The sequence below is a fragment of the Thunnus maccoyii genome, chromosome 18 (genome assembly GCF_910596095.1).
Source record: "Thunnus maccoyii chromosome 18, fThuMac1.1, whole genome shotgun sequence".
Lineage (NCBI taxonomy): Eukaryota > Metazoa > Chordata > Actinopteri > Scombriformes > Scombridae > Thunnus > Thunnus maccoyii.
The window spans coordinates 29,860,998-29,880,633 of record NC_056550.1 but is presented as its reverse complement, the minus strand read 5'-3'; the positions used below and the strand labels follow the sequence as shown (position 1 = coordinate 29,880,633).

Here is a 19,636-nt window from a genome sequence, read left to right as displayed (position 1 = left end):
GACAGATTCTCCGTGTGAGACGTCTCCTGCAGGGGGCGCTGACGCAGGAATCAACTTATTGTGCAGCTGATGATTTACGTTCAGCAGGAAGCAGTTTGTCCTTCATGCTGGAGGCAACATGACCTAATACAGAGCAGAGTTCAGTTACTGGTCCCCAACCCTTAACTGGTTTAACTGGTGTCTGCTGGATGTTAACTGGTGTCTGCTGGATGTTAACTGGTGTCTGCTGGATGTTAACTGGTGTCTGCTGGATGTTAACTGGTGTCTGGTGGATGTTAACTGGTGTCTGCTGGATGTTAACTGGTGTCTGGTGGATGTTACCTGGTGTCTGGTGGATGTTAACTGGTGTCTGGTGGATGTTAACTGGTGACTGTTGGATGTTAACTGGTGACTGGTAGATGTTAACTGGTGTCTGGTGGATGTTACCTGGTGTCTGGTGGATGTTAACTGGTGTCTGGTGGATGTTAACTGGTGACTGTTGGATGTTAACTGGTGACTGGTGGATGTTAACTGGTGACTGGTGGATGTTAACTGGTGACTGGTGGATGTTAACTGGTGACTGGTGGATGTTAACTGGTGTCTGGTGGATGTTAACTGGTGACTGTTGGATGTTAACTGGTGACTGGTGGATGTTAACTGGTGACTGGTAGATGTTAACTGGTGTCTGGTGGATGTTAACTGGTGACTGGTGGATGTTAACTGGTGTCTGGTGGATGTTAACTGGTGTCTGGTGGATGTTAACTGGTGACTGTTGGATGTTAACTGGTGACTGGTGGATGTTAACTGGTGACTGTTGATGTTAACTGGTGACTGTTGATGTTAACTGGTGACTGGTGGATGTTAACTGGTGACTGGTGGATGTTAACTGGTGTCTGGTGGATGTTAACTGGTGACTGTTGATGTTAACTGGTGACTGGTGGATGTTAACTGGTGACTGGTGGATGTTAACTGGTGTCTGGTGGATGTTAACTGGTGACTGTTGGATGTTAACTGGTGACTGGTGGATGTTAACTGGTGACTGTTGGATGTTAACTGGTGACTGGTGGATGTTAACTGGTGTCTGGTGGATGTTAACTGGTGACTGTTGATGTTAACTGGTGACTGTTGATGTTAACTGGTGACTGGTGGATGTTAACTGGTGACTGGTGGATGTTAACTGGTGTCTGGTGGATGTTAACTGGTGACTGTTGATGTTAACTGGTGACTGGTGGATGTTAACTGGTGTCTGGTGAATGTTAACTGGTGTCTGCTGGATGTTAACTGGTGTCTACGTACGTGCTGACGGACGTGCTGACGTGCTACGGTAAGCGTATTGTATCATTTCCGGTTGCCGACTGTGTCTACTGATAGCGTTGTTGCTGCTCTCATCTCAGTTGATTTTCCTATATATATCACATTACTGTTGATTAATATCTGCTGTATATTTAAACTTTCGCTAGTTTTACACAAGCACTCTCAGCGCTTTTCTCTTAACGACTTTTCTCGCTAATCGCACAAGTTGTTAGTCACTTTAGCTCTGCAGCTAGCACTAGCAGCTAACTCAAACTAAGCAGTTAGCGATGGCTTCTCTCTCTCCCTCTCGTTCTCCTGCTCTCTCTTGCTCGGTGTGCCAAATGTTCAGTTACTCCTCTGCCTCCTTTAGTGATAGTGATAAGTGTAATAAGTGTAGTCTATTTGCACCACTGGAGGCAAGGCTTAGTGAATTGGAAGCGCGGCTCCGCACCATGGAAAAACAATCAGCTGCTAATATAGTTAGCCAGCCCCTAGTATCCGGTGCGGGCCGACCTAGCGTAGCTCCCACTCCCCCGGTAGCTCCGGAGCAGCCGGGAAGCCAGGGTGGCTGGGTGACTGTCCGAAGGAAGCATAGCCCTAAGCAGAAGCCCACGGTTCACCACCAACCAGTTCATGTTTCTAACTGGTTCTCCCCACTCAGCGACACACCCGCTGAGAAACAAACTCTGATTATTGGCAGCTCCATAGTCAGAAACGTGAAGTTAGCGACACCAGCAGCCATAGTTAAATGTATTCCTGGGGCCAGAGCGGGCGACATTGAGTCAAATTTAAAACTGCTGGCTAAGAATAAGTGTAAATATGGTACGATCGTCATCCATGTCGGCGGCAACGACTCCCGATTACGCCAATCAGAAGTCACCAAAATTAATGTTGAGTCGGTGTGTACATTTGCTAAAACAATGTCGGACTCCGTAATTTTCTCTGGACCGCTGCCTAATCTGACCAGTGATGACATGTATAGCCGCATGTCACAATTCAACCGCTGGTTGTCGAGGTGGTGTCCAGCAAACGATGTGGGCTTCATAGATAATTGGCAGACTTTCTGGGGAAGACCTGGTCTGATTAGGAGACACGGCATACATCCCACTCTGGATGGAGCTGCTCTCATATCTAGAAATATGGCTGAGTTTATTAGTAAACCAATACTATGACAACCCAGAGTTGAGACCAGGAGGCGGAGCTGCAGTCCTACACGCTTCTCTGCGCTTCCATTAGAGCAGTTACCCACCCAAAACCACATAGAGACTGCATCTGTCCCCCAAAACCACATAGAGACTGTGTCTGTCCCCAAAACCACATAGAGACTGCATCTGTCCCCCAAAACCACATAGAGACTGCATCTGTCCCCCAAAACCACATAGAGACTGTGTCTGTCCCCCGACCACATAAATCAATTAAATCCAAAGTATATAAAAGAAGAGTCATTCATGAAAATCTAGTAAAAATTAAAACCACTGCTGCAATAGTACAACAAAATAAGATAATTAAATGTGACTTTTGAACATTAGATCTCTTTCATCTAAAGCAGTTTTAGTAAACGATTTAATTTCAGATCATCGTATTGATTTATTTTGTCTCACTGAAACCTGGCTGTGTCATGAAGAATATGTCAGCCTTAATGAATCCACTCCCGCCAGTCATATTAATACTCATATACCTCGAGACACTGGCCGAGGAGGAGGAGTTGCAGCCATTTTCAACTCAAGCCTAATCATCAACCCTAGACCTAAATTTAATTATAACTCATTCGAAAGCCTTGTTCTTAGTCTCTCAGCCAACCTGGAAAACTTTACAGCCAGTTCTATTTGTTATAGTGTACCGTCCTCCTGGCCCGTACTCTGAATTCCTATCTGAATTCTCAGAGTTTTTGTCGTATTTAGTCCTTAGTACAGATAAAGTAATTATAGTAGGTGATTTTAATATTCATGTGGACGTTGATAGTGACAGTCTCAGCACTGCATTTATCTCATTATTAGACTCAATTGGCTTCTCTCAGTGTGTAAATAATCCCACTCACCATCTTAACCACACTCTAGACCTTGTTCTAACTTATGGGATTGAAATTGAACATTTAATAATTTTTCCACAAAATCCTATTTTATCAGATCATTACTTAATAACTTTTGAATTCCTATTACTGGATTACACACCATTAGATAAAAATGTCCTCACTAGATGTCTCTCTGATAGTGTTGTAGATAAATTTAAGGAAGCAATTCCGTCAATACTGAATTCACTGCCATGTCTCAATACTACAGAGGACTCTTATGTTAACTTTAGTCCCTCCCAAATTGATAATCTTATTGATAGTGCTGCAGGCTCACTAAGACAAACACTCGACTCCATCGCCCCCTTAAAAAAGAAGATAATAAAACGTAAGAGGTTAGCTCCATGGTATAACTCCCAAACCCGCAAATTAAAGCAAACATCGCGAAAATTGGAAAGGATTTGGCGTTCCACCAAAGTAGAAGATTCTCGCTTAGTCTGGCAAGATAGTGTTAAAACATATAGGAAGGCCATCTGTAATGCCAGAACTGCCTATTACTCAGCATTAATAGAAGAGAATAAAAACTGCCCTAGGTTCCTTTTCAGCACTTTGGCTGACAAAGAGTCATAACTCTACTGATCCATGTATTCCTATAGCTCTCAGTAGTAACGACTTTATGAGCTTCTTTAATGATAAAATTCTAACTATTAGAGACAAAATTAACCACCTCCTGCCCTCAACAGGCACCGTTCTCTCCCCAAACACAGGAACCTTGGTAACGGCAGTAAATCCTGACATATATTTGGACTGTTTTTCTCCAGTAGACTTGTCTGAACTAACTTCAATGATTTGTTCAGCTAAACCATCAACCTGTCTCTTAGACCCCATCCCAACTAGGCTGCTTAAGGAAGCCTTACCCTTAGTGAGCACTTCTTTACTAGATATGATCAATCTGTCTTTAGTAACAGGGTATGTACCACAGTCCTTTAAAGTAGCTGTAATTAAACCTCTTCTTAAGAAGCCTACTCTTGATTCAGGTGTTTTAGCCAATTATAGACCTATATCTAACCTTCCATTTCTCTCTAAGATCCTTGAGAAAGCAGTCTCTAATCAGTTATGTGACTTTCTACATAACAATAGTTTATTTGAGGATTTTCAGTCAGGATTTAGAGGCATCATAGCACAGAGACAGCACTGGTGAAAGTCACTAATGACCTCCTAACTGCATCGGACAAAGGATTTGTCTCTATACTTGTCCTGTTAGATCTTAGTGCTGCATTTGACACAATTGACCATCAAATCCTTTTGCAGAGACTGGAACATTTAATTGGCATTAAAGGAACTGCATTAACCTGGTTTAAGTCCTATTTATCAGACCGATTTCAGTTTGTACATGTTAATGATGAATCCTCCGTGAAGGCAAAAGTTAGACACGGAGTTCCACAAGGTTCTGTACTTGGACCAATTCTGTTCACCTTATATATGCTTCCTTTAGGTAATAATATTAGGAAACACTCCATAAATTTTCATTGTTACGCAGACGATACCCAATTATATTTATCAATGAAGCCAGATGAACCCAATCAGTTAAACAAACTCCAAACATGCCTTAACGACATAAAGACCTGGATGACCTGCAATTTTCTACTACTAAATTCGGATAAAACTGAAGTTATTGTGTTTGGCCCTAAACACCTTAGAAACACATTATCTAATGATAAAGCTGCTCTGGATGGCATTACCCTGGCCTCCAGCACCACCGTAAGGAATCTGGGAGTTATCTTTGATCAGGATATGTCCTTTAACTCCCACATAAATCAAATCTCAAGGACTGCCTTTTTTCACTTACGTAATATCACAAAAATCAGGCACATCCTGTCCCTAAAAGATGCAGAAAAACTAGTTCACGCTTTTGTTAGGCTGGATTATTGCAATTCCTTATTATCAGGCTGCCCTAACAAGTCTCTAAAGACTCTCCAGCTGGTCCAGAATGCAGCTGCACGTGTATTGACTAAAACTAGAAAAAGAGACCACATTTCTCCCATTTTAGCTTCATTACATTGGCTTCCTGTAAAATCTAGAATAGAATTTAAAATCCTTCTCCTAACTTACAAAGCCCTTAATGGTCAGGCACCATCATATCTTGAAGAGCTCATAATACCGTATTATCCCACTAGAACACTGCGCTCCCAGTATGCAGGCTTACTGGTGGTCCCTACAGTCTTTAAAAGTAGAATGGGAGGCAGAGCCTTCAGCTATCAGGCTCCTCTTCTATGGAACCATCTTCCAGATTCAGTCCGGGGTGCAGACACCCTCTCTATGTTTAAGAGTAGGCTTAAAACTTTCCTTTTTGATAAAGCTTATAGTTAGGGCCGACCAGGCTCGCCTTGGATCAGCCCTTAGTTATGCTGCTATAGGCCTAGACTGCTGGGGGACTTCCCATGATGCACTGAGCTCCTCTCTCCTCCTCCTCCTCTCCATCTGTATGCATTCATGTAACATCAATGCATGTCACTAACTTTGCTTCTTCCCCGGAGTTTTTTGTGCTTTCTCATCTCACAGAAAAACCTGACTCCCGGGCCGAACCTTCACGGTCCTTCACAGTCCTGATGGCATCCTTCCCTGGCTGTTGCTGCTTGTGCTTGTTGTTGTTTGTTGTTGTCGTTGTTTTTCTTCTGTCCCCCCTCCCCCTTTCCCTCTCTCTTTCTCTCTCTCAAACCAACCGGTCAAAGCAGATGGCCGCCGACCAAGAGCCGGGGTCTGCTTGAGGTTTCTACCCGTTAAAGGGGAGTTTTTCCTTACCGCTGTCGCCAAGTGCTGCTCATGGGGGAATTGTTGGGTCTCTGTAAATTAAAGAGTACGGTCTTGACCTGCTCTATGTGAAAAGTGCCTTGAGATGACTTCTGTTGTGATATGGCGCTATATAAATAAAGATTGATTGATTGATTGATTGATTGAGATTGATTGATTGATTGTCTGGTGGATGTTAACTGGTGACTGGTGGATGTTAACTGGTGTCTGGTGGATGTTAACTGGTGACTGATGGATGTTAACTGGTGTCTGGTGGATGTTAACTGGTGACTGATGGATGTTAACTGGTGTCTGGTGGATGTTAACTGGTGTCTGGTGGATGTTAACTGGTGACTGGTGGATGTTAACTGGTGACTGGTGGATGTTAACTGGTGTCTGCTGGATGTTAACTGGTGACTGGTGGATGTTAACTGGTGTCTGGTGGATGTTAACTGGTGACTGGTGGATGTTAACTGGTGACTGGTGGATGTTAACTGGTGACTGGTGGATGTTAACTGGTGTCTGGTGAATGTTAAGTGGTGTCTGGTGGATGTTAACTGGTGACTGGTGGATGTTAACTGGTGTCTGCTGGATGTTAACTGGTGTCTGGTGGATGTTAACTGGTGTCTGCTGGATGTTAACTGGTGACTGGTGGATGTTAACTGGTGTCTGGTGGATGTTAACTGGTGACTGGTGGATGTTAACTGGTGTCTGGTGGATGTTAACTGGTGTCTGGTGGATGTTAACTGGTGACTGGTGGATGTTAACTGGTGTCTGGTGGATGTTAACTGGTGACTGGTGGATGTTAACTGGTGACTGGTGGATGTTAACTGGTGACTGGTGGATGTTAACTGGTGTCTGGTGAATGTTAAGTGGTGTCTGGTGGATGTTAACTGGTGACTGGTGGATGTTAACTGGTGTCTGCTGGATGTTAACTGGTGTCTGGTGGATGTTAACTGGTGACTGGTGGATGTTAACTGGTGTCTGCTGGATGTTAACTGGTGACTGGTGGATGTTAACTGGTGACTGGTGGATGTTAACTGGTGACTGGTGGATGTTAACTGGTGTCTGGTGGATGTTAACTGGTGTCTGCTGGATGTTAACTGGTGTCTGGTGAATGTTAACTGGTGTCTGGTGGATGTTAACTGGTGTCTGGTGGATGTTAACTGGTGACTGGTGGATGTTAACTGGTGTCTGCTGGATGTTAACTGGTGACTGGTGGATGTTAACTGGTGTCTGGTGGATGTTAACTGGTGACTGGTGGATGTTAACTGGTGTCTGGTGGATTTTAACTGGTGACTGTTGATGTTAACTGGTGTCTGGTGGATGTTAACTGGTGTCTGGTGGATGTTAACTGGTGAGTGTTGATGTTAACTGGTGTCTGGTGGATGTTAACTGGTGTCTGCTGGATGTTAACTGGTGTCTGTTGGATGTTAACTGGTGTCTGGTGGATGTTAACTGGTGAGTGTTGATGTTAACTGGTGTCTGGTGGATGTTAACTGGTGAGTGTTGATGTTAACTGGTGTCTGGTGGATGTTAACTGGTGTCTGGTGGATGTTAACTGGTGTCTGCTGGATGTTAACTGGTATCTGGTGAATGTAACTGGTGACTGGTGGATGTTAACTGGTGAGTGTTGATGTTAACTGGTGTCTGGTGGATGTTAACTGGTGACTGGTGGATGTTAACTGGTGACTGGTGGATGTTAACTGGTGTCTGGTGGATGTTAACTGGTGACTGGTGGATGTTAACTGGTGTCTGCTGGATGTTAACTGGTGTCTGCTGGATGTTAACTGGTGACTGGTGGATGTTAACTGGTGAGTGTTGATGTTAACTGGTGTCTGGTGGATGTTAACTGGTGAGTGTTGATGTTAACTGGTGACTGGTGGATGTTAACTGGTGTCTGCTGGATGTTAACTGGTATCTGGTGAATGTAACTGGTGACTGGTGGATGTTAACTGGTGAGTGTTGATGTTAACTGGTGTCTGGTGGATGTTAACTGGTGACTGGTGGATGTTAACTGGTGACTGGTGGATGTTAACTGGTGTCTGCTGGATGTTAACTGGTGTCTGCTGGATGTTAACTGGTATCTGGTGAATGTAACTGGTGACTGGTGGATGTTAACTGGTGTCTGCTGGATGTTAACTGGTATCTGGTGAATGTAACTGGTGACTGGTGGATGTTAACTGGTGACTGTTGATGTTAACTGGTGTCTGGTGGTTAAATGTTCATGAATAAACTATCCTATGAAGGAGGTCCCCACACCAGGTCTCTAACTGGTGTCTCCCAGATCAGAGACGACTGCGCTGACTACTGAGCTAAAACTTTACTTATCACCTCATTGCAGACAGACCTCTACCTATTTATACACCCATAACACAGAGACAGCACAGCGTGTAACATGTAGGGAAGAACTTCAAAGGTGATCCCCTAACTCCGGGAGTGATGTCCACATTAGGAATTATGCGATGGATGTGACTCCCCTCGTTGAGACCTGCTGATAGACGTAACAGTGGAGCAGAGGAGAGACACTGAGATAGTGATGTAATGGACCTGCACGCTGGTATTTGACATGTTTTTTTTTCTTCTTGAAAACAAATAATTTTTAAATTATTTCTATGGAACAAAAATATCGTAAAAAGCCCACTATTTGTGCTTTGCCGAATAACGTATTTGTATTCGGGCACACTCCTTCTGGACATGTGTATAGATATGAACATGTGTATAAATATGAACATGTGTATAGATGTGGACATGTGTATAAATATGAACATGTGTATAGATGTGGACATGTGTATAGATGTGAACATGTGTATAGATATGAACATGTGTATAGATGTGGACATGTGTATAGATATAAACATGTGTATAGATATGAACATGTGTATAGATGTGGACATGTGTATAGATGTGAACATGTGTATAAATATGAACATGTGTATAGATGTGGACATGTGTATAGATGTGAACATGTGTATAAATATGGACATGTGCATAGATGTGGACATGTGTATAGATGTGGACATGTGTATAGATGTGAACATGTGTATAGATATGAACATGTGTATAGATGTGGACATGTGTATGATATATAAGTATGAACATGTGTATAGATGTGGACATGTGTATAGATATGAACATGTGTATAGATATGAACATGTGCATAGATGTGGACATGTGTATAGATGTGGACATGTGTATAGATGTGAACATGTGTATAGATATGAACATGTGTATAGATGTGGACATGTGTATGATATATAAGTATGAACATGTGTACAGAATAGATTTGACCATGTGTATAGATGTGGACATGTGTATAGATGTGAACATGTGTATAGATATGAACATGTGTATAGATGTGGACATGTGTATAGATATAAACATGTGTATAGATATGAACATGTGTATAGATGTGGACATGTGTATAGATGTGGACATGTGTATGATATATAAGTATGAACATGTGTATAGATGTGGACATGTGTATAGATGTGGACATGTGTATAGATGTGAACATGTGTATAGATATAAACATGTGTATAGATATGAACATGTGTATAGATGTGAACATGTGTATAGATATAAACATGTGTATAGATATGAACATGTGTATAGATGTGAACATGTGTATAGATATAAACATGTGTATAGATATGAACATGTGTATAGATGTGGACATGTGTATAGATGTGAACATGTGTATAAATATGAACATGTGTGTAGATGTGGACATGTGTATAGATGTGAACATGTGTATAGATGTGGACATGTGTATAGATGTGAACATGTGTATAGATGTGGACATGTGTATAGATGTGAACATGTGTATAGATGTGGACATGTGTATAGATGTGAACATGTGTATAAATATGAACATGTGTATAGATGTGAACATGTGTATAAATATGAACATGTGTATAGATGTGAACATGTGTATAAATATGAACATGTGTATAGATGTGAACATGTGTATAAATATGAACATGTGTATAGATGTGGACATGTGTATAGATGTGAACATGTGTATAGATGTGGACATGTGTATAGATGTGGACATGTGTATAAATATGAACATGTGTATAGATGTGAACATGTGTATAGATGTGGACATGTGTATAGATGTGGACATGTGTATAGATATGAACATGTGTATAGATGTGGACATGTGTATAGATATGAACATGTGTATAGATATGGACATGTGTATGATATATAAGTATGAACATGTGTATAGATGTGGACATGTGTATAGATATGAACATGTGTATAGATATGAACATGTGTATAGATGTGGACATGTGTATAGATGTGAACATGTGTATAGATATGAACATGTGTATAGATGTGGACATGTGTATGATATATAAGTATGAACATGTGTACAGAATAGATTTGACCATGTGTATGAATGTGAATATGTGTATAGATATGAACATATGTATAGATATGAACATAAATGACAGCAAAACGTAGTAGAGTCTATGTTCATTCATATTATTTTACCTAATTTTTGTGAACTTGTTTCATTTCAGCAGTGTGAGGCTCTCTAATGTGTTTTGCTGTCAGTTACGGTTGCACTGAGTCTTTCTCCTCTGCTCTGTGTCACTGCGGGTGAAGCTGCCGCTCTACGCACACATGGAGCCCCGAGGAGCAGAGTATAGCTAACGATATAGCCACAGCTAATGGTATAGCCACAGCTAACACTACAGTCACAGCTAATGGTATAGATACAGATAATGGTATAAGTATAGCTAATGGTATAAAGACAGCTAACAGTATAGTCCCACTAATGGTATAGCCACAGCAAAGTGCTCACTTGTGCTGTAGTTGACGGCCACAGTTGGATCAGTTTTAACTCCTCAGCTGACTGAACTGAGGTGATGAATGATAAATTGAGCTCACCAGGTGGGTGGTTGGTGTTAAACGGCTGTGTGAAGTTCTCTGATTGAGCTGTACAGAGACAAGAACACACTGACAGCTCAGCTAAGATGTTTCTCCAGTTTGTCTGTGAAATTATTGTAGACACAAACCAGCTACAGAGCTGCTACCAGACATGAGACACATCTACACACTGTTTGTGTGTTTCCGTGTGTCTGTCATAGGCTACTTTTAGGGACAAATTTCAGACTAAAGACCAGTTAACTGAAGACAAAAGCCGTGTCCCCAGTTTGGAAAAAGATGGTTTATGGGTCAGTGGTTAAGGTTAGGGTGATCATTAGGGTGATGGTTAGGGTGATGGTTAGGGTTAGGGTAAGTCTCCAGGAAATTAATGTAAGTCCGTATATATAATGTCCCCTAAAGTGAGCTAAGTAAACATTTGTGTGTGTGTGTGTGTGCGGATGTGTTTCATGTCTGCTGAGTGTGTGTTTTGTGGGGATCACATTTCGATTCAGATGCCAAGTAACTTGTAACTCTAAAACCTCCAAATATGTGTGTGTGTGTGTGTGATCAGTGTACAGTGATACTCTGTCTCTCTGTTTGTACTCTGACTCTCTGCAGCAGCGTCATTCAGTCTTATTTCCTTTGAATAGTTCAAACCTACAAAGAAACTGAATGAAACAACAACGCAGCCATTACAGTCTTATTGATCAGTAGGGGATTGATCACAGTGACCTGATACACTAACAGAGAGAAATAAGCAGGTGTATTTACAGAAGCTGCTCCTGAACTCTTGAGGTGTACCGCTAACACATCTGTCACATCTGATGGACAGATCAGAGTGTCTGGCTTTACAAGACTGTCCTCGACAGTGTTATCTTATGTACAGGTGTATTTACAGAAACAATCATCTTGTCATTATTCATCTGAAAAGTTAAGAAATGTTGTCAATGCTGACTTCCTGTTTACAACCGTCTGAAAAGAGATTTTCACTTGTTTGTCTGAACGACAAAACTGCTTTTACAAACTCACTGAGCTTTATTTAAACTGCAGCAGAGATCACAGACGCTGCAGCAGACATGTCCGATATTTACACCTGATGAAACAGTGCAGCCACAAAAACATCATATTTCACTGAGTGAAACCACAATGTTTATGATGTCACATACATTATATAGTGTGTTTCATGTGTATAAACTATGTATATATGAGCTGCTGTCAGTTTAACATCATATACGTTAAAGACGAGCTGGAACGAACTGACACAATATATTTTTTAACTTTAAAGTGGAAACTCAAGAGATGAATCGGAGTTCAAGGGTGAACTTGCTAGTTTCTGTGACTCTTAGCTGATTAGCTTAAGAACCTAGCCAGATGTTAGCAGCTAGTAGCACCAGTGTTGAAGCTAGCTAGCTATTAGCGCCTCCATCAGGCCACTGTCGTCACTTCTGCAGCACAGATAGCATTAGCAACCAGACACGTCTGATAATCCATTGATCCTTTGAAGCTTTCCTGTCAGGAACTGCCGTCCCGCCTTATAGCATACATACTGAACTGAAGCTAACAGTGCTAATCCAGCTAGCTAAATGCTATTTCCTCTGGCAGGCTGTTAACCTTTCTGTGTGACCCTGCTCAGTTAGTGGTTAGCCTGGCCACAGCCACACTGAGCTAATTTAGACTGCAGCAGTTGTTGGAGGCAGCAGTTGTTAATATCTTATCCCTGATCAGCTTGTTCAACACAGTCTGCTGGCCTATAAATACTGAGTGTGCTGACTTATCTCAAACCTTAACCCCAACATGTCACCTCGAGTCAGCGCTCTGTCTTATAAAACCCAACATGAACCTCGTCATCGATCTGAAGAGCTGCTCTTTAAACTATTAAAAATCTGCCAGAGTCACATTTAGCAGGATAACATGGCAGACACTAAGCTCTACAATCACAGCATGGCTGCCACTGCTGCAGTCTGATGGATCAAACCTGGACCAGTGTGCCCCCTGACTTCTCCCAGTACCACATACTGGTCCTCAGGTCTGCCATGGTACAGGTGAGAACCTGTTCATCTCTACATGGACACCTGTGACCAGACCACCTAAACAGACAGCCTCAGGTATCAGTGCTGTTGCTATGGTTACCTCTGAACAGCGAATCATCATTATTAACTATTGTGACTGTTTTCCAAGAACAAACACGTTTCTCATTCTGACCACTTTTCACTAAATTACACAAAGCTTCGTGTTTAAATATCAAATAATATGACAAATGTTGAAATGAAGAAAAAATGCTGTAAATGTAAATTAAAGTATTAAAAGTGATTCTGGTTTGGTGGTTTTTAAAGAGCTCTGATACTAACTGTAACTCTAACTGAAAACAGGCATTATTATATATATCTTATATTAATCCGCGTTGTTTGTGTAATCCAACAGTCACCAGATGTGTGATTCCAATGAGCTTTGACTTGACCTTTGACCCACCAAACAGCAGTGATCAGTTATATCAGCTGGGACTGTCTCAGGGTGACTGATGTCCATTAACCCCTTAAAGCCTAACCTGCTACACCTGGGTTGGGTTGTGGGTTGGTGCCACACAGGTCGTCCATTAATTACTGGTTCAAAAGCCAACAGAGAGGAAGACACGGGTCCTCCTGGTGGACACGGCAGTGCCTCACCAGTGTGTGTGTGAAAATAAATACAAGTAAATGGATAATGAATGGTTTTGCGGCGGTCGGCGCTGTCAAAGCCAGCAGCTGGTTGGGTCTTTGTCACGTCTGTGAGGGTTTCAGTTTACCTGCTGTGACTCTGAACTGAACGGTTTCTGTCTGTCTGCAGAGTTTAATCACACACAGATGAAGTCTGACATGAATGATACATTCAAAATCAGTCATACAAACTGCCTCTCATGAATGATTTGTTTACGATTCTCATGAGGAAGATTTATCTGATCAAATGTTTCAATTCAAGAATAAAAATGTAGTTTATCCAGAAATCTGGATTAACATAACACTTCATGTTGTTTTGAATGCAGCGTCATAAATCAACATAAAACACCACCAACAGAACGAAGCAGGACTCGTTAATGTCCACACACACACACACACACACACACACACACAAACACACACACACACACACACACTCACACACACACACACACACACACACACACACACACTATCTGTCCTCTCAGTCTTGGTAAACAAACGATGGTTCAGTCTCACCTGTTTCTGTTGTTTATTCCAAAATAATTCCAGTAAACATCCGAGTCTCAGCAGCCTGTCTGTCTGCCGTTCAACCTGTCTGTCTGTCAACCTCTCGGACTGTCTGTCTGCCGTTCAGCCTGTCTGTCTGCCGTTCAGCCTGTCTCTCTGTCAGCCTCTCGGACTGTCTGTCTGCCGTTCAGCCTGTCTCTCTGTCAGCCTCTCGGACTGTCTGTCTGCCGTTCAGCCTGTCTCTCTGTCAGCCTCTCTGACTGTCTGTCTGCCGTTCAGCCTGTCTCTCTGTCAGCCTCTCGGACTGTCTGTCTCTCACTCTAACTGTCTGTCTGGTGTCTTCTGGCCTCGCCTTGCTTCGCCTCCCTGACTGAAACCTGAGAGGTCAGGTACTGTGTCATCACACACACACACACACACACACACACACACACACACACACACACACACACACACACACACACACACACTCTCTAAATAAATTAGTGACAGAAATGAATCTAAACATATAAAAGCAGAAAATCAACAACATACTGTTTATAATAAATAAATGAATGAATGAATGAATGAATAGTTTTGTAACCCTGTTACATGTTTGATGAATCTTAACAAGCCCCAGAAGAGTTTCAGGGATAATATCCATGATGTGAAGGCCAGTTACTAAATGTTTATGAACACCTTCCAGCCAATCACAGCCCAGAGTTTTCAATGGCTGAAAGAAGTCAACAAAAGGAGTTCTGAAGAAACTGACAAACAACTTTCACTTCATGAACCTGCTGCTTAACGTTGGTGGTCCAACATCTGATCCAGGTCCTCCAGGAGGCCTCCCTGTGGACATTTACTGGACAAACTGGGAGAGAACCACAGGACAGACCCAGAACACTGGAGGATCAAATATCCCATCAGCTCTGGATACTACAGTATAGTACAGTACATACTGGTAGCACAATATACCACAGCCAGTCGTCAGATACTGCTATTATAAAACGGTTACCAAATATTACAATATAGAAATTATGGTTCTTTATATATAGCTTATTTATTCACATAATTGTTCCCATTGATCGTGCAGCCATGGAGAAACTGTCCAGTGTCACTGGGGTCACGCTGCAAAGTGTTTGCCGTAACTTGTAAAAGGACATTAAAAGTCATAGCAGTAGCAGACGCTCATTATATCACAGCTGTCAACCAATCAGATTGCAAGATTTTAACCATCCGTTTTATAAAGTACATTATATAACAATGATTGTAGAATACAGTCTTGTTAGTGTAAAAGAAATGAATGTGCTTCATCATGAGAAGAAACGGATGTTAAACCAACGTGAGAACAAGTTATCAAACATTTAAAACTGTATTTTTCTCGTCAGTTTTTTTTTACGTCTTCCAGATGTGAGCTACCCTGTTTCCTTTGTGCAGTGCATTCTGGGACAAAGGCATTACTCAACAGAACACTCAAAAATCAGTGAAATGTAGTCTGCACACCTTCAAAAAAACAATAACTTTATTGTCACTGAGAACAAACCAGATCAGTGAGTGTGTGTCATCTGGTAGAAACACACACCGAACTGTCAGCTGAGCGCCGCCTACTGCTGACTTAGAACAGCTGTAAACGTACTGAGGGTCTTCAGCCGTCACCTCCAGTGAACTTCTCTCAGATCAACAGAGTTTGGTTCCTGTTAACAGCAGAAAACACGGAGCTGTTTGTCCTGAGCACAGAACCGTGGAGCAGCGTCTGGCCTCTCGGCATCAGTGAGAAACCAACGAGAACATGTTGATTCAGTCTGAATGTGTTTTTATAGATGTGAGGATGTTACGGTCAGTCAGCCGCTGTTCATTCTGTGTGTACAACAGAACAGCAGCATGTCCTCCTTTAAGGAACAACTCACTCTGAGTGTGTAGCTCAGTTAGTGATAGATGCTGCCCTCCACTGGTGAAAGCAGGGAAGTACAACAACCACAGGAAGGAATAAATGGTATGTGTGTGTGTGTGTGTGTGTGTGTAACAGCTGACCTTTGCGATGTGCAGAAGAACACAGAACATTAATTAACATTAGTGATATAAATATTTAGTTAAGTTTAGTTAAGTTATTTTTGGCCATTTTCATTTGTTTTATTGTATTAAATAATATGTTAAGATGTAAATCAAAAACAAAGTTTCAGTTATGTTGAATGTCAAATAAAGAATAATGGATCCCAGATACTTCTGTCAGTTTCAGCTTAATACAGAGTAAATATAGTTTATTTAAAAAAAGGTGGAAGGGAACCAATATTTTCAGCCACGTTTGTAAGTTAAAGTAGCTGAAAATATGCTTATGAAGATGTGATTATAAATGAAAGTGATTGAATCAGTCGGTAAATAATGTTGGTGTAAACATGAAGGACAGCAGGTGCTCTTATAAAATTACACGTTCAGACATTTTCCTGTGAAGTGAAGCAGGTTGGTCCTACGTCCATCAGTTACCAAATACTGTTTCACCAGTTCAACATGATGTTTTCAGACGAGTTTTATCCACAGTGAGCATGCTCAGAGGTTTTTCTGTTATCAGGGGAGAGGATGACGGAGGGAGAAGTGGACCAGCTGTTGGCAGGACAGGAAGATGCTAATGGATGTATAAACTATGAAGGTAACATCCATACTGAAACACACCGAAAGCAAAATAAAATAATATGAATGTAAAATAATACTGAATGAAGCTGTGCATTTGTTTTCCAGCTTTTGTGAAGCACATCATGGCTGGCTGAAACAACAGGTAAATGTGTTCATTAGTTTTTATACGAAAAACAGAATCAATAGAATCATGATACTGTCGTATGAACGCAGTCTGTCTGTCTTTCAGGTTGGGTCCTTTGTTCAGAGAGAAGTGCCTGCAGGTTTCTGCTCTGATGTTACAAATCCTCATGTTCAATAAAAATGTACAAATTCCTGCTGAACTTCCAGTGTTTCAACTGTCGCTGTAACGGTTAAGAGTAAGAGTTACTTGGTTCAGGGTTCAGGGTTCAAGGTTCAGGTTCAGGGTTCAGGTCCAGGGTTCAGGGTTCAGGTCAGGGTTCAGGTTCAGGGTTCAGGGTTCAGGGTTCAGGGTTCAGGGTTCAGGGTTCAGGTCCAGGGTTCAGGTTCAGGGTTCAGGGTTAGGGTTCAGGGTTCAGAGTTCAGGGTTCAGGGTTAGGGTTCAGGGTTCAAGGTTCAGGGTTCAGGTTCAGGTCCAGGGTTCAGGGTTCAGGCTTCAGGTTCAAGGTTCAGGGTTCAGGGTTCAGGTTCAGAGTTCAGGGTTCAGAGGTAGGGTTCAGGGTTCAGGGTTCAGGGTTAGGGTTCAGGGTTCAGGGTTCAGGTTCAGGTTCAGGGTTCAGGTTCAGGGTTCAGGGTTCAGGTTTAGGGTTCAGGGTTCAGGGTTCAGGGTTCAGGTTCAGGTTCAGGTTCAGGGTTCAGGGTTCAGGGTTAGGGTTCAGGTTCAGGGTTCAGGTTCAGGTTCAGGGTTCAGGGTTCAGGGTTCAGGTTCAGAGTTCAGGGTTCAGAGGTAGGGTTCAGGGTTCAGGGTTCAGGGTTAGGGTTCAGGGTTCAGGGTTCAGGTTCAGGTTCAGGGTTCAGGTTCAGGGTTCAGGGTTCAGGTTTAGGGTTCAGGTTTAGGGTTCAGGGTTCAGGTTCAGGTTCAGGTTCAGGGTTCAGGGTTCAGGGTTAGGGTTCAGGTTCAGGGTTCAGGGTTCAGGTTCAGAGTTCAGGGTTCAGAGGTAGGGTTCAGGGTTCAGGGTTAGGGTTCAGGGTTCAGGGTTCAGGGTTCAGGTTCAGGGTTCAGGTTCAGGGTTCAGGGTTCAGGTTTAGGGTTCAGGGTTCAGGGTTCAGGTTCAGGGTTCAAGGTTCAGGGTTAGGGTTCAGGGTTCAGGTTCAGGGTTCAGGGTTCAGGTTCAGGTTCAGAGTTCAGGGTTCAGGGTTCAGGTTTAGGGTTCAGGGTTCAGGGTTCAGGGTTCAGGTTCAGGTTCAGGGTTCAGGGTTCAGGTTCAGGGTTCAGGTTCAGGGTTTAGGGTTCAGGGTTCAGGGTTCAGGGTTCAGGTTCAGGTTCAGGGTTCAGGGTTCAGGGTTAGGGTTCGGGTTCGGGTTCAGGGTTCGGGTTCAGGGTTCAGGGTTCAGGGTTCAGGTCAGGGTTCAGGTTCAGGGTTCAGGGTTAGGGTTCAGGGTTCAGAGTTAGGGTTCAGGGTTCAGGGTTCAGGTTCAGGGTTCAGGGTTCAGGTTCAGGTCCAGGGTTCAGGTTCAGGGTTCAGGGTTCATAGTTAGGGTTCAGGGTTCAGGGTTCAGGGTTCAGGTTCAGGGTTCAGGGTTCAGGTTCAGGTCCAGGGTTCAGGTTCAGGGTTCAGGGTTCAGGGTTCAGGGTTCAGGTTCAGGGTTAGGGTTCAGATTCAGGGTTCAGGTTCAGGTTCAGGGTTCAGGGTTCAGGGTTCAGGGTTCAGGGTTAGGGTTCAGGGTTCAGGTTCAGGGTTCAGGGTTCAGGGTTAGGGTTCAGGGTTCAGGTTCAGGTTCAGGGTTCAGGTTCAGGGTTCAGGGTTCAGGGTTCAGGGTCAGGGTTCAGGGTTAGGGTTCAGGGTTCAGGTTCAGGGTTCAGGGGACGACGTCGGTCGGACAGATCACAGGAAGTAGAATCTGAACATGAGCGTAACCCAAACTCATAAGAACCAGATCTGCTCTCAATACGCTCTTCTCTCAAAATGCAGAAAGATGTTCAAACAAAAACACAAAAACACAAGATACACGAACACGCTGATACGTTTATATGATATATATATATATATATCAGATAAATGTATCACTGGAACTCAGGATGAGAACCGTCAGCCGCATCATACCGACTCAGCATTTGCTGAAGTGTTTAGTGATTTTTATTCATCTTTGTATTCCTCAAAATCATTGTGAGGATAAAAAGAAAGATTTCTTCTAACATATGAGACTCCCAAAGGTCTTCGAGGAAGTCAGGAATAAATGTGATATGGATGTTACTAGTAAAGAGGTTGAGGAGGTGATATGTACCTCGGCATCTGGAGAGGCTTGTGGACCAGATGGTCTATCTATTAAACCTTTAAAGGTATTTTCTCCTCCCTCCTGACAAGAATGTTTCAACACTCTTCATCAATCAACAAACGTCCCCGATCACTGCAGCTGCTACTAATGTATTACTGCAGCAAAACAAAGGAACTCTACCTTCCTCAAGTACAATTTTTTTTGTTATTTACAATTAAGTAGTTATGTCCAATCCAATATATGAGTGGTATGAACATGAATAATTTGGAAAAGATACAACTGAAAACTTCTTATTTAAAGAAGAAAGTTATATGTTATGTTAACATCCCTACTATCAACAGTAAAACATCCTGGGGGGAAGATTTTGGGTCCCATCTTGATGATGTGATGTGGTGAAACAAATCATCAAACATCCTTTGAGACCCAATATAATATAAACCATAGACTATATACAAAATTTGGTTTATAATATTAATGA

At 42.4% G+C, this 19,636-nt stretch overlaps 1 protein-coding gene and 1 long non-coding RNA gene across 2 annotated transcripts in view; one reads left to right on the top strand and one right to left on the bottom strand.

Annotated features, from left to right (window-relative positions):
- The window catches only part of scn4ab (sodium channel, voltage-gated, type IV, alpha, b), a 62,882-nt gene extending 48,653 nt beyond the window's left edge, over positions 1–14,229 (bottom strand). Inside the window, exon 1 of the mRNA XM_042391841.1 lies at positions 14,164–14,229. The gene's annotated coding sequence lies outside the window, so the exon portion shown is untranslated. The remainder of the gene's footprint in view (positions 1–14,163) is intronic.
- Positions 14,230–16,510: 2,281 nt separating this feature from the next.
- On the top strand, positions 16,511–17,156 carry LOC121883554. Its single transcript, XR_006092236.1, has 3 exons — positions 16,511–16,777; positions 16,867–16,903; positions 16,991–17,156. It is a non-coding gene; the product is annotated as an uncharacterized LOC121883554 (long non-coding RNA).
- The last annotated feature ends 2,480 nt before the right edge of the window (positions 17,157–19,636 follow it).